Source organism: Carcharhinus amblyrhynchos, chromosome 1, assembly GCF_965287045.1.
Source record: "Carcharhinus amblyrhynchos chromosome 1, sCarAmb.v2.hapA, whole genome shotgun sequence".
Classification (NCBI taxonomy): domain Eukaryota; kingdom Metazoa; phylum Chordata; class Chondrichthyes; order Carcharhiniformes; family Carcharhinidae; genus Carcharhinus; species Carcharhinus amblyrhynchos.
In genome coordinates, this window is record NC_137324.1 from 30917054 (window position 1) to 30930151 (window position 13098).

The 13098-nt window shown below is 45.2% G+C and overlaps 1 pseudogene; it reads left to right on the forward strand.

The window, feature by feature from the left end:
* Positions 1-10425: 10425 nt before the first annotated feature.
* LOC145351138 (small nucleolar RNA U3) lies at positions 10426-10631 on the forward strand (annotated as a pseudogene).
* Positions 10632-13098: the final 2467 nt, after the last annotated feature.

Below are 13098 nucleotides of genomic sequence, written 5' to 3' on the forward strand. Positions count from 1 at the left end.
TTTTCATCTCTAAACAGCCCCAATCCTACTTTAACCACCATTTTACATTTTATATTCTCATAGAATACTTTTGGATTGCCTTTTATGTTAGCTGTCAGTCTCTTCTCATACTCTCTATTTGCCTCTCTTATTTGCGTTTCTCATTCCCTTCTGCATCTTCACTACTCGGCCTGGTTCTCAGTTGTTTTATCCACTTGACAAGTATCATAAATGCATCTTATATTCTTCTTCTTAATTTCTACCTCTTTTGTCATCCAGAATCTGGAGATGCAGCATTGGACTGGAGTAGGCATAGTAAGAAGTCTCACTACACCAGGTTAAAGTCCAACAGGTTTATTTGATAACAGGAGCTTTAGGAGCGTTGACCCTTCATCAGGTGATGAAAGGGCAGTGCTCCGAAAGCTTGTGCTACCAAATAAACTTGTTGGACTTTAACCTGGTGTTGTGAGACATCTTAGTCTGTCATCCAGAAAGGTCTGGATTTGTGTGCCTTACCTTTCCTCTTCATGAGAATATACCTTGACAGTACTTGAACCATTTCATCTTTAAAAGAAGCCCATTATTCAGTTACAGTTTTGCCTGCCAACCTTTGATTTCAATTTATCTGGGTCAGATCCATTTTTACTACGTTGAAGTTATCTTTCCTCCAGTCAATTATTCTTAGTCTGGGTTATTCCTTGTCCTTTTCCATAGCCAGCCTAAACATTGTAAAACAATTATCACTGTCTCCGAAATGTTCCCCTCCTGACACTTGACCAACTTGGCTTACTTTACTCACAAGAACCGCATATAGCAATGCCTCCTTTCTCATTGGACTAGAAACATACTGCTATAGAAAATTTTCCTGAACACATGCTAGGAATTCCTAACCTTTCTGCCCTTTACACTACCTCTATCCCAGTGTTTATTTAGATAACTAAATATATTGTAATTACTCTGTAATTCTTGCAAATTTGTTTATCTACATCTTTCCTACATCTCTACACCAAGTAATGTACCTCTTTTATTCCTTAGTTCTAGCTAAATGGATACTGTGCTAGACTCCTCTGGGACATTGTAGTAACTCCAAATGACTTGATGTGACAGGTAATAAATTAAAAGATTCATTGAATGAGAAGAACTATGTACAACTAAGGGTTTAACAACACAACGAGGTTATTGCAGAAGGTCGAGGGACATGGAGTTGGGGATAGGGTGTTAGCGTGGATAGAGGATTGGTTGTCAAATAGGAAACAGAGAGTGGGGGTCAACGGGTGCTATTCGAATTGGCGGATGGTGACTAGTGGAGTGCCCCAGGAGTTGGTGCTGGGGCCTCAGCTTTTTACCATTTATATAGATGATCTGGAGGAGGGAACCAAGTGTAGGGCGTCGAAATTTGCTGATGACACCAAGATTGGGGGAACGGCAAATTGTGCGGAGGGTGTGGAGAGTCTGCAGAAGGATCTAAATAGGCTGGGCGAATGGGCCAGGAACTGGCAAATGGAATTTAATGTTGGCAAGTATGAGGTGGTCCACTTTGGTAGGAAGAATGGTAGGAAGGACTATTACTTACGGGGCGAAAAACTGCAGCAGGCGGCGGTGCAGAGGGACCTCGGGGTCCTTGTGCATGAGTCGCAAAAACCCAGCTTGCAGGTGCAGCAGGTGGTCAGGAAGGCGAATGGGATGCTGGCCTTCATAGCGAGGGGGATTGAATATAAAAGTAGGGAGGTCTTGCTGCAGCTGTATAGGGCATTGGTGAGGCCGCAGCTGGAGTACTGTGTGCAGTTTTGGGCGCCGCACCTGCGCAAAGATATTTTGGCCTTGGAGGGAGTGCAGAGGAGGTTTACTAGGCTGATACCGGAGTTGAGGGGGTTGAGCTATGAGGAGAGGCTGAATAAACTAGGCTTGTACTCGTTAGAGTTTAGAAGAATGAGGGGAGATCTCATTGAGACGTATAAGATGATGAATGGGATGGATAGGATAGAGGTGGAGAGACTCTTCCCGCTCAAAAAAGACAGTAGGACTAGGGGGCACAGCCTCAAGATAAAAGGGGGGCGGTTTAGAATGGAGTTGAGGAGGAACTTCTTCACTCAAAGGGTGGTGAATCTCTGGAATTCTCTGCCCGTTGAGTGGTGGAGGCTGCCTCGCTAAATATTTTTAAGACGCGGGTTGATAGGTTTTTGATAGGCAAGGGGATTAAGGGTTATGGGGAGAGGGCGGGAAAGTGGAACTGAGCAGCGACAGATCAGCCATGATCTTATTGAATGGCGGGGCAGGCTCGAAGGGCTGGATGGCCTACTCCTGCTCCTATTTCTTATGTTCTTATGTTCTTATCTACTCCCGACAAGGCCCTGATCCCAACTGAAGCCTTCCAGCCCCTGGAATACCCACCTTCACTCCTGACTGACCCAGATTTGTGCACTTGTGCTCCATTGTTTCCAGCCAGGTCACGTGACCATGAAGGATCTCCCATTAAAGCAGCCGATGACAAGGATCCACTAATGGTGCGGACATGCTAACCACCTCTGGAGTTAGGCCCTTGCCGGCCCCTTCTTCTGCCTCAGCTTCCAAAGCCAGAGGTTGCCTTGGCCCAACCGTGGGCATCAAAATCTTGAATTCAGAGGCTGGTATATATAAATTTGATGCAGGCACACATGCATGTCTCCTGGAGCTGGCTCTACTCTCCTGTGTAAGTGGTCAACATACTTCTCTAATCGATGGCCCTGTGCCTCCACCACAAATGAGACTGGTCCCATCTTCTCCACAGCTCTCCCTGACACCCAGGCAGGCCTGCCACCAAAATTCCTTGCCAAAATAAGGTCATCAATATTAAACGATCTGTCCCCTTTTTGAGAGTCATGATACTCTTTCAGAGAGGCTTGCTCCTGAACAAATTTGGGAACAGTAAGTCTAAAAAGTTATGCAGGCGCTGACCCATTAGCAGTTCAGCAGGCATTACCCCAGTTATGGCATGAGGTGTAGTGTTGTAGGATGGAAGCCTTTAATGTCTGCACAGCTTGCTCTGCCAACCCATTCAAGGCAGGATGGTAGGAGACTGACCTGACATGATGAATGCAATTAGACTTGACGAAAGTCAGAAATTCATCAGCCATGACTGCTGTTCTATTGTCTGATACCAATGCTTTAGGAAGACCATGGATTTCAAAGATCTGCCTCAGTTTATCAATAATAGATGTGGATATTGTGGATCTCATGAGCTAAACATCCAGCCACTTAGAATGGGCGTCTGCTAGGATTAGGAACACGTGCCCCAAAAAAGGCCCAGCAAAATCTACATAAAGCCTCAACCACAGACAGTTTGGCCACCCCCAGAAGTGCATGTTTGCTGGTGGCGGTAACATTTGTTCTGCCTGACAACATTCACACTGTCCAACCATTTGTTCAATTTCTCTGCCAATGCCAGGTTACCAGACATAACTTCTGCTTTCATTCTGTTAGAGTGGGCATGATGTAAACAGTGGCCATTGCCCTGGGGGGCCATACAATGACTCGGTCCCCACAGTAGCACACCATCTTCGCAGGTTATCTCATCCCAGCTTTGCAAATCTGGCTTCATTTACTCTGCCTTGTCGAAGTGCCACCCTGTCTGTGTAATTTGCCTGATCTTTGATAGTGACAGGTCCCCACCCATCTGCAGCTTGTTGTGGGCTGCTGGGTGTCCAAAAAGGCAGAGTCAATACTAGCTCCTGTGGATCAGGTGACAACAGTGTTTTCTGTGGCAGTGGCAGACAGCTAGATGAATCTGCATTTGAGATCTGTGTTCCAGGCCTATGCTGGAAGGTATAGCTGTATGCTAACAGCAGCATGGCTCATCTTTGCACCTTGGCCAAGGCAATAGATAAGAATGATTTATCTTCCCGGAAAAGCCCAAAACACGGCTTTTGGTCTCACACGATAGTGAAGTGTCATCCTTAAATGTATTAGTGAAATTTGTTCAGATCATAGATGACAGCTAGGCTTTCTTTGTTGATTTGTGAGTACTTTTTCTCAGCATTTGACAAAGTCCCCAAAGCAAACACAGTTGGTCTTTCTGCACCATCGTCCTTTCTATGGGATAGAACTGCTCCAACTCCATATGGCGAGGTGCTACAAGTGACTGGTAATGGCTTGCTTGTGTCTAAGTGCACAAGCAAAGTCTACAATTTTAAAGCCTCTTTCTGCATGTCTCCTGATTTCCATTGCTGATGTTTTTTCAAAGCATGTTTGAAAGCATGTTTTTTGGAAAGCATCACCTTCAGGGTAGTGTCCTAGGCCCAGTAATCTTCAGTTGCTTCATCACTGAGCTTTCCTCTGTCATAAGGTCAGAAGTGGGGATGTTCGCCAATGAGTGCACAATGTTCAGCACCATTCATGACTCCTCAGATCCTGAAACAGTCCATGTTCAAATGCAACAAGATCTGGACAATATCCAGACCTAGGCTGACAAATGGCAAGTAATATTCACGCCACACAAATGCCAGACAATGACCATCACCAATAAGAGACACTCTAACCATCACCCACATTCAATGGTGTAACCATCGCTGAATCTCGCATTATCAACCTCCTTGGGCTTACCATTGACCAGAAACTCAACTGGACTCACCACATAAACACAGTGGCTACAACAGCAGGTCAGAGGCTAGGAATAGTGCAGCAAGTAACTCGCCTCCCCAAAGCCTATCCACCATCTACGAGGCAAAGTCAGGAGTCCAATAGAATACTCCCCACTTGCCTAAATGGCACAGTTCCAATGCCACTCAAGGAGCTTGACACCATCCAGGACAAAGCAGTCTGCTTAAATGGCATCCACAAACATCCACTCCCTCCACTACTGCATTCAGTAACAGCAATGTGTAGTATCTACAAGATGCACTGTGGCAATTCACCAAAGATTCTTAGGCAACATATTCCAAACCTATGACCACTTCCATGCAGAAGGACAAGGACAGCAGATAAATGGGAACACCACCACCTGCAAGTTCCCCTCCAAGACAATCAGCATCCTGACTTGGAAATATATTGCCCTTCCTTCACAGTCACTGGGTCAAAATCCTGGAATTCGCACCCTAACAGCATTGTGGGTCAACCCACAGCACATGGACTGCAATGATTCAAGAAGGGAGTTCATCACCACCTTCTCAAAGGCAACTAGGGCTGGGCAATAAATGCTGGCCAGCCAGCAATGCCCATGTCCAACAAATGAATGAAGAAAAGTCTCTATCGTCCAAGTACACCACTGCTTTGGAGATTCCTTGTTACAGGCTCTTCATAGTGTGCTGAAAAATGGCACAGGCTGAAGAGACACCACATGGCAATTGGGTACACTGATGTAATCTTTTGTGGGTATTTATTGTAACTAACATTTTCGAGTCTTCTTCCAGTTCCAGTTGCTTAGTTTATTTGAGGCCTCCTGCTAACTTTGCACAGATGTCCTCTAGCCTGAGAATGGGGTAACAACCTAACTGGGCTCCCATGTTTATCCTAGTTTGTAATCCCTGCAGATTCTCATGGTATGGCCCAGTTTCATGGGACAATGGGCATGATTCATTCGGAAAACTGCACAGACTTAATGATACCCTAGTCTTAAATCACCATGATGGATTGTTGAACTGACTGGGTCCTAAGGGATACAGGCATGGAGGATGTCCCCACAAATTTTAATGTCTCCCCACTGTAGCCTCAGAGTGGCTAAGACTTAAGGGTTGCATCCCTTTTGGAGATGTTTGAATGTTTTTTCACCAATGACAGTGGCTGCAGCACCAGTATCAACCTCCATTTTCAGGATGTGGTCATTAACCATTAAAATAATTTCAGAGGGAGTATCTTGCTAAATTGGACTTAGTTGAATGTGCAAGCCTTAGATCCCTCCCTTGGTTCCTCTGTCAGCTAGTTCACAGGGCTTGTATTCATCATTTCCTTCTTGTTTGTTTGGAGTGTTTTTTAAAGCCTGCTTCGCTGTATACTTAGCTTGCAGGTGACCCTTTTTGCATCTGAAGCAGATATCATGTCTCTTAGGAGTGGTCTCTCCCACACCGAAAACATGTTTCAGACCCTGGTGCTAAATGACTCTTCTCAGGCTCCGTTATGCTCTCACTCGGGTTGTTCCGAGCAGCATCCATTTGTCGCCACATTCTCCGAGCCTCGCAGCTCATACACACTTTACTTCACACTCTCAGTTGCTTGGACCATTGTGACTGCTTTTTCCAGTGAAATCTTGGTTTCAGCCAGTAGGTCCTTTTGGGTGTTGGGGTTTTTGATTGCCCAAGCCAAATGACCTCTCAACATGTCTCTCAATGCAGGCCTGCACTTTTGCTGTGCTCGACCAGCTGTCGAAATCTGGCCACAAAGCCAGAGACCGTCTCTTCCAGCTCTCTAACAGCAGAGCGGAAGGTCGGCGGTTATAATGATCCTTAACTAAACTGATTAACTGGTTGAAAGTTTTTGTGTCTGGAGCTTCAAGTGGCGTCAAATATCTTACTAGATTGTAGGTCTATGGGCCACAGACTGTGGGCAGTATCATCTTCTGCTTATCCTCTTGTGTTATTTTGTTTGTCACAAAAAAACTGCGGTCTCTCTGTGTACTTCCCCCATATCCTGGTATCAGTGTCTAATGGCTCTCTCGTCCTGAATAGCAACATCTTTAAAATAGAATCTGTACTTTTTCTCCCTTGAGCTTTGCGTGATCACTCCCTTCCAGCTCTGCACTCTGGGCTTTCTGGTTTCCCTATTAGTTGTCTAAATTCAGACTCGAGGATCACTTCCCTCTTTCTTCCTATGTCATTAGTACCTATGTGGACCACGACCACTGACTGCTCACCTCCCCGCTCCCACCGCCCCCCCGCCCCCCCAGCTCCCCCCAGCCTGCCCGTGAGTGCTCTGCAACTATTACTGACATAACGCCTTAACATTAGGGAGGCAACAAACTATGTTGGATCCACGTCAGCTTATGATCCCAACTATCACAATTCCTCCTTCAGTTTTCTTCATGACCCCCCCCCCCCCCCGCCCCAGCCCCCTCCAACCCCATTCCCAGCTGAGCCAGCCAGCAGTGGTGCCATAGACTTGGCTCTGGCTGCAGTCCCCAGATGCGCCACCATTCTCATCCGTAGTCAGACCTGCATATTGGCAGGAGAGCGAGATGCACTCTGGGGACTACTGCCCTACCTGTCTGCTTTTCCTTTACTGCTTTGTGGTTACCCATTCCCTCTCTCCCTAAATATGCTTAAGCTGTAGGTGATCACATTTATAAACGCGCTATCTACAACACTTGCGAATGATTGCTGTGATGCCAGCTGTTGCACAAGTTCCAAAACCTGGAGCTTCGGCTTCTGCGGTTGATGACATTCCCGTAAATATTGTTATCCAGCATATGGGAAGTATGCTGAAGCTTCCACACAGCAAAGGATGTGCACTCAAGAGATTGGAGCTGTCGTCTCATTCCTCCATATACTAGATAATAAAACGTGATTCTTGAAAAAGAAGACTCACCAACTGCTCATTTCCCTTCTGCTCATGTCAGTTAAACGTAGGGAAGTTCACTTAAATGTTTAACGAAACCCTGATTATCTAAACAAAACTGAATTTTATAATTTCCCAGATCCTTTGACTAACTTGCAAACTTGGAAAAAGGGAAGCAAAACAACAATACTCACCGTCAATCAACTCACGGCATTCCCGTCAAGTCACACGTTGGTTTTTGTTCTTCCTTCACTTTCAAATGTGCATGTGTCCAGGTTCACTGCTGCCGAGTCTGTGAACTTCTCCCGCTTTCTCTCTCTCTTGTCCTACCTTGCAACTGGTGTGTCCAGTCAAGTCTATGCTGTCTTCTCACTATTTTTCACTCTCTTACCTCTACTGCTGCTGCTGTTGTCCCCTGTCAAGGAGTGTGCTCTACTCCTGCTCGCTTTCTGTCCCTCTATTATCCTCCACTGCTGCTGCTGCTATTTCCAATCAGGTCTGCATTCTTCTCCCTTGTGCTTTGTCTTTCTTGCTCTTTGTTTCACTCTCCGTTTTTCTTGCTCACTCCCTCTTTTATTCTCTTGTCTGCGATCAGACCTGTGCACTTCTTTTGCTTTCTCTTTCTCTCTCTTATCTATCCTCTGCTGCTGCTGTCTCCAATGAGGACTGTGCACTTCTCCCTGTAGAACTTTAACCTGGTGCTGTGAGACTTCTTACTGTGCTTACCCCAGTCCAATGCCGGCATCTCCACATCACTTCTCCCACTAGCATTCTCTCACTCTTTTTTTATCTTCTGCTGCTATCTCTATTTAAGCCTCTATTCTTCTATGTACCATGAGCAGGAATGACTTACTAAGCGCTGAGAGGTGAGGAATGAATGTTGATTATAGCTCTTTTGACATGTCTTTAAGACACGATCTTCCATCTCTGAGGTGAGAGTGTCACCACTGAGTCAAAAATTACACTTAGATGATGTGCTGCAGCAAGTATCACACTCTCCTGTGATGGGACCCTTAAGATTTAGTTCTGGGTGAGCCCTCTGAACTGTAAGTATTAGAAAGCATTAGGAGGATTGAAGAGGTGGAAAGTATAGAAATAAATTACATTTTTGATGTGATCTTAGACCTGTGTGTAGGCTGTGCAGGAGGAGGGGTGGGAAGGGTCTTATAGCATATTTCCAACTATCAATACTGTAAAGAGAGAGTGACAGCAATTGGAGAAGATAAATAATTTAGTAAGGAAAAAAGGCTAACATTTTTCAAGTTGTGAAAAATATATATTAGCAGTGATCTATAAAAATAAAACAACCTTCAAAAAACAAAAATACATGATATAATGAGATTGACATATTTCCTCGCTCAACATCCTTAAAACCAGGAGGTCAAATGGGGAGTCTATCTGTGCTTGAAATACTTACAGTGCCAGCTTGTTTTAGTTAAGGCACTATGGACAAGCACTCTTTGTCAAACTTCAGTTGCTGAATAGCTTATTCTACCAGTGAAGAATACTGGAAGTGCAGTATTTCCCGTTAACATAGTGTCAGTGAAGTTTGTGTAACTAGCATCTGTTGTAGCCTCTCATGCTGTGAAGTGGCAGCTGCTGTTCAATAATTCTAGATCAGTAGTGCAAATCTTAATAAAACTTTGAACAATCTGTTATTTTATGATAATAGTAGCAAACGTATTCTGGATTGAATGAATGCTGTAACCTGAATTACTGAACCCATGGGTCAAAGCATTAATATTTACTGGGCAATGAGCCATGGCATATGACTCTCCACGGCTGATCTCAATGTGTAGCAGTCTTTTGTGAGAAACTTCAAGGACAAGTAGGCAACAAAGTTCCACATTTTTAAAATAAACTACCCTTGGGGAGACATGGTGATGTACTATTTTGATACTCTAATGAGCATGGATTCATAAGATGCTGCGCTACAGCTGCAGTGATGACCTTGTCATCAAATATGGCCTTGAGATCTCTCCAACAGGGCACTCCATGGCCAGTTTCTCATCTCCTTTATCATACATATCTGCCTGACTGCCCCGACGTCTTCACCATCAACGTATAGCTGATGGTAAAGAAGCAACTCACACTTTCGCAAAGTTATTATAGATTTAGGAAGACAATGAGCCCACCTTAATTAACCCAGAGGAATCATATCAACATCATGTCCCCGGTTCTCATGGAATTCATCGTTCTTCGAGTTTAGTTTGTGACAATATTTCAATACCATTAACAATTTTATACGGATCTAAAAGATTCCCTGTCAGACAACCCTTCCTAGAAAAGAAAAGCTTGTTCCTTTGCTTTTTTTTTCACAATAATTTCAAAGCAGGGTATCAGACTTAAGACTCTTACCTGCACTGTCTCAGGCCCTTGACCAACTCCTGTTTCTTGATGATCAAAACTGCATACAGTGGAGAGGATTTTTAATCTCAATTGCAGCATGGGTGGCATAGTGGCACAGTGGTTAGCACAGCTGCCTTATAGCACTAGGGACCTGGGTTCAATTCCCAGCTTGGGTCACTGTGTGGAGTTTGCACTTTCTCCCTGCGTCTGTGTGGGTTTCTTCCACATGCCCTGGTTTTCTCCTATAATCCGAAAGGCGTGCTGGTTAGGTGCATTGGCTATGCTAAATTCTATCTGAGCAGGTGCTGGAGTGTGGCGACTTGGGGATTTTCCCAATAACTTCATTGCAGTGTTGATGTAAGTCTACTTGTGACATTAATAAATAAATTCAGCAAGCATGGAGACTAGCAGGAGCAAAACTTCACACTCCTAGCCCAACATGCCCATTTCCCCCTACATACTTTAAACCTCCCCAACCAGACAACAATCGGCCCTCCCCCCACCAAATAATGATCAGCCCTTCCCCCTACTAGACAATGATCGGCCCTCCCAACCAGACAATGATCGGCCCTTCCCCCCACCACCACCACCACCAGACAACGATCTGGCCTCACTCTCACTCCCCCCCAACGCCGCCAGAGAAATTATCATTTCTATAGTGTTTTCCTAGACAAGTGTGTTTCTAAAGTGTGTGGTCTCACAATCCATGAGGAGGATTTATAGTGTTCTCTTCTAAGCAGGAAGCTGGCACTGAGTGTTACTTTTAGCAACTGTTCAGTGTCATTGATGAGTGTTCGTTCTCTGTCTTGTAGAGAGGTGGAGGGAGAGAATACAGTCTGAATAACTGAAGCATAACCTCCTACTTTTGTATTTAATTCACCTCACAGTAAATGGTAGCATTCTAAAGGCTTTCCTAATTAGTTGCTGCACCTGCATAATAGCCTTTTGTGATTCATGTGCTAAGGCACCCAGGTCTCTCTGTATCTCAGAGCTCTGCAATCTCTCACTATTTAGATAAAATGCTGCTTTTTTAGTCTTCCTGCCAAAATGGACAATTTCATAGTTCCCACATTATACACCATTTGCCAGATATTTGTGCACTCACTTAACCTATCTATATTTTTGTAGCTTTTTATATCCTCTGCACAATTTACTTTCCTACATATCTTCATGTCATCAGAAAATTTGGCAATCGTCCCATCCATTTCTTAATTCAAGTCATTTATATTAATTGTAAATAATTGAGGTTCCAGCGCTGATCCCTGTGATACATCACTCATTACATCTTGCCAACCAGAAAATACTCACTTATGCCTACTCCCTGCTTCCTGTTAGTCAATCATACATCCATGCCAATCTGTTACCCCCATATCATTTTCCACAATAACCTTTGATATGGCACATTATTAATCGCCTTCTGGAAACCTAAGTACAATGGAGGCGATTCTCCCAGTCCACTGCACTGCTAAAGCTGGGAGACTCAAGCAGAGCCTGTGTAGTGGGCTCCTTACTGGGTGCCACAGCCTCTACAAGTCTCTGGCCTCTGGATTTGCAACACTGTCTGCTCTGTGCCAGAAATCTGTGCAGAGCTGCATAAGTTATTTAAATGATGATTTTAATTGATAATTGATTTCTCAGAAGACTAAGGAGAATTGGCATGTCAGCTACGATTCTCACCAACTTTTACAGGTGCACCATAGAAAACATTCTTTCTGGTTGTATCACAGCTTGGTATAGTTCCTGTTCTGCCCAAGACCGCAAGGAACTGCAAAAGGCCGTAAATGTAGCCCAATCCATCACACAAACCAACCTCCCATCCATTGACTCTATATACACTTCCCGCTGCCTTGGCAAAGCAGTAAGCATAATTAAGGATCCCATGCACCCCGGACATTCTCTGTTCCACCTTCTTCCTTCGGGAAAAAGATACAAAAGTTTGAGGTCACATACCAACTGACTCAAGAATGGCTTCTTCCCTGTTGCTTTCAGACTTTTAAATGGACTTCTTACCTTGCATTAAGTTGATACTTCTGTACACCCTAGTTATGACTGCAACACTACATCCTGCACTCCCTTGTTTCCTTCACTACAGAACGGTATGTTTTGTCTGTATAGCATGCAAGAAACAATACTTTTCACTAAATGTTAATGCATGTGACAACAATAAATCAAATCAAGTCAAATGAAATTCCCTCGGGTGCTCCTGTTTCCTCCCACAGTCCAAAGCTGTGCAGGTTAGGTTGATTGGCCATGCTAAAGATTGCCCCTTACAGTCCTGAGATGGGTAGGTTAGAGGGATTATATAGGGATATGAGGGTAGGGATGAGATGGGATTGTGGTCAGTGCAGACTCGATGGGCCAAATGGCCTTCTTCTGGGCTGAAGGGTTTCTATGATTCTATGAAATCAAAAATAATCTCATCACTAGGCTTGGGACTGAAAACTCCGGGTCATTAGAGTCTCCCCCAACACACCCTGCCAGGCATGTTTCACTCCAGCAGGGTCCACAGTAGCTCCCCACTTATGCTGGCAACCTGACCCTGTTGGAGTGAAGGGGGGCACAGAGGTCCCAGGTCGGCGGTAAGGGTTGGGCACCCTCTGCACATTGCCAGCTTGGCAGTGCCAGCCTGGCCCCCAACACTGCCCAAGGGGCAAAGTAGCAATGCCCACAGGAGCATTTTGGCACTGTCTACTGGACATTGGGCAGTACCAAGGGAGTGGGGGCCCTAATGGAGCAGCCCTATAGTGGGCAGGGCCTCCGGTGGTGAGATCAGTGGGGGTAGGGGGGTCCTGCCGACACTCAGCATTCGACAGTGACAGAGGGAGGGAGGCCAGTGATCAAGGCTGCCCATCGAAGTGGGAGGGGTGGGGTCAGGACTGCGTGCGGTGGGTGTGGTCAAGACTAGCCAGGACACATTCAGTGGGGGGGAGGGTGGCAGCAATTGGGTGGTGGAGGGTTTCGCATGGCCAGCGATCGAGCAAGCCAGCAATCGGGAGGCTGGTAGTGCGTGTTTACTGTGTATGCGCCGATCTTGGTGCTGGCAGATCAGCACATGCACAGTGGCCTGCTCAGTGCTATGCTGCTAGCCTTTCCAGCAGGAATAGGCTGTGTACTCTGATTTTTAATGATATTGGTGCTTGTGCACTCTGCAGTGCACAGAGATTCATTTTGAAAATCCTACTGAGAAAACCAGTGGGATTTACTCCAGCTTTTACGCAAATTCAACACTTAGAATGTTTTTGGGAGAATCTCACCCAATACATCCTACAGTCACCCTTTATCCACAGCACATGTTACCTCCTCAAAGAA